This window comes from Phaethon lepturus, unplaced genomic scaffold (assembly GCF_000687285.1).
Source record: "Phaethon lepturus isolate BGI_N335 unplaced genomic scaffold, ASM68728v1 scaffold8196, whole genome shotgun sequence".
Taxonomy (NCBI): Eukaryota; Metazoa; Chordata; class Aves; order Phaethontiformes; family Phaethontidae; genus Phaethon; species Phaethon lepturus.
The window spans coordinates 18305-20962 of NW_010545502.1; the positions used below are offsets into that span (position 1 = coordinate 18305).

Here is a 2658-nt window from a genome sequence, read left to right on the forward strand (position 1 = left end):
TGTACAAAAGACGTTGGGGTTTTCAGAGTACCTGCCTGCCTGCTCATCACTGAAAGCTATGGTAGAACCTATTGCTCTAATTTGCATAACATGGTTGACTATTTTAGCTTTAGATGTTGTCTTTTGTATCTAAAGAATTAGTCTTGATGGTTTACCAAATCACTCTAGATGCCAAAAATTTCTTTATCCTCTCTTGTTCTGTTTTAGTTCTGCAGTTATGTGGAGGACAAGAAGTTAGATACATCATTATATTGCAGAGTGCCGTGTCCAGTAGAGGAGTAGTGTTCCTGTTTTGGTTTTTTTATATTGTGGGCTGTTCTTTTGATTTTTATTTTTTGTTGAAAGGGTCACAGGTAGTATAGTTTTTCCCTGCACACACATGGTAGGCTTCCTGGGAGCATCAGACCTATTGTGTTTGAGCAGAGTTACAATGTATGTGCAGAAACATGATCAAGAGGAAGAGTAGTGAGCTCTGAAATGTAGGGTGGCTGGGCACGTGCTGCCTTTCCTGCACCTCAGTTACCTCTGTGAATGGATGGTAGGCAAGATACATTGTCCCTCTGAGTGGCATGAAGCTCCTGGGCCACAGAGTTCAGTGGTCCTGGAAGAGACAATGATGTTTCTGTTAAAGGTTTTTGTTCTGTTTTGCATTTCTAGTATCTGCTGTCCAATAGTCAGCTTCTCCTTAAATGTCTTTGTTGCTTTCTCTTTACATAAACAAAACCCCTTTTAAAAAAGCCATAAAATCAATTCATGTTCTTTCAGATATTTTTAACCATTCTGCTGTTAATGCTTACAGACTTACACCATCTGTCAGTGTCTAGGCAAATATAAAACTGAGGCTGCTGCTACTGTACAAAGTGTCCTTTTTAAAATTATCTCATCCACTTGCTTTTCTTTTATGTCATTTGTTTCTACCATTTGCTCTTTGCAACATGAAGTGTACAGTTTGGCATGGGGCGAAGACAGGGAAGAAGTTTAGGGGTTTTTGTGCATATATCAACTAAAACAATAAAGTTCACATGACCCAATATACTACAGAGGTACCTAAAGGCAATTCAAATATATTTTTCTTTCTGTTAAGTTTACATTGCCTCAGCATGTAGTTAATTCGTGCTGTAATTAGTTGAAACTGGATGAGATGAAGGAGCTGATTGGGAGAATTTAGCTGCTAATTTAAAGGCTATATGTGTGTGTGGTAACTTCATGAATTTCTCACACAGCTGAGTTTTACAGTCTAAACAAAACAATTTGCTTTGGTTTTGTAGTCAAACAGATATGAAATCTAATGTTGCCTGCTGGTTATGTGGTGCTGGAATATTTGTCTGACTCTGACAGCTGTATTTTTATTCCTGGGAAAGCTGACCACTTGCTGCATAGTAAAATATTCAGTGTGTTCTCCCTTAACCTTTAATTTTCATTATGTTTTAGTTTCTTCATACAGTGAGATATCAAAGATCTCCAGGAATGGTTATCTTCATCTAATACTAAAGCAACATTAACTGGCTTTTGGATGGAAACCTTATATATTGATATCAATAAATATACAAATAATACTTTCAGCTCAAGAAGCAGATGCTTCCTTTTCTGGAGTGAAACCCCAAAACACAAAAGATGTTAGCAGAAGACGTTATTCATGAACAGCATGTGTTTTCCATATATGCCTCAGAAGTGCTAGCAAAATGTGTGACATGCAGTGCTAGATTATCAGCTGTTTCCAATGATTTCTCATCCATCATAGCGTAGAAAGCAACTGACATTGAACTGTTACTTTTCAAGCTAGAAAAGACTCTCTGGGCAAATAAACACCTGCTTTGGTCGAGTTATTATGCCTTCCCACTGATCAAAGGTTATTTATCTGTGAAATCAGCCATCTTTCTGGAAGGAGAATGTGCTGATAATCTGTGAAAATCTAGTGATACCTTAACTTAGTCTTTGCAAAATGATACAGTGGCCTTTTAAGAGCTACTAGCTCAGAGTCATATCAGGATTTTACTAGAAATAGATCTCTTAAGTAGTTCGACTTCTTTTTCTTTCAATTTACAAGATTGCTCTGTTTTTCTTTGTATTTCAAAGGCATGAATTCTGTAGCTCTATTCAAAAAGCTTACTTAAAACAGATAATTCTGTTTAAATTAATTTTCCAAGTCACATTAAAAAGAACCAAGTTCATTACTCTTAAATATTGTGTTTAAACTAGTAGTCTCCAAAGCTTTTTGTAGCCAAGATGAGTTTGATTATACCTTGAAAATGCTGGTGGTCAGTAGCAGCATCAAAAGATTTCTGTCAAAAGATTTCTCACAGATATATTAAAACTGAGGGACATCATGGTCTGTTGAAGGTGGGGGGCATGTTGATATTTTTGTTTGTTTATCTGTTTGTTACTGTTGCTGAAGTCTGCAGGCACTTACATGGAAGTGAAGTAATACGTTTAGACAGTCATTGCTTGACTTCAGATCTGTGAGAGACGCTTGTATGAAGAGTGGTTCCGTAATCTTTGCTCTGGTAGAATCATCTCCCAGTTCCAGGAAAGGGCAAGGTTATGGTACACAAATACACTGCTTCCTTATATAAGGAACTTGTTTAGGTAGTTATTGTCCACATGAGAGGATATTTTAGTACAACATGATTAGCCTGGAACTGGGTGTGACTTTCCTGC

General features: G+C 37.1%; 1 protein-coding gene across 2 annotated transcripts in view; it reads left to right on the forward strand.

Moving 5' to 3' along the window:
• Positions 1–2658, forward strand: part of ATP8A1 (ATPase, aminophospholipid transporter (APLT), class I, type 8A, member 1) — a 107641-nt gene that overhangs the window by 6142 nt on the left and 98841 nt on the right. The window lies entirely within an intron of this gene.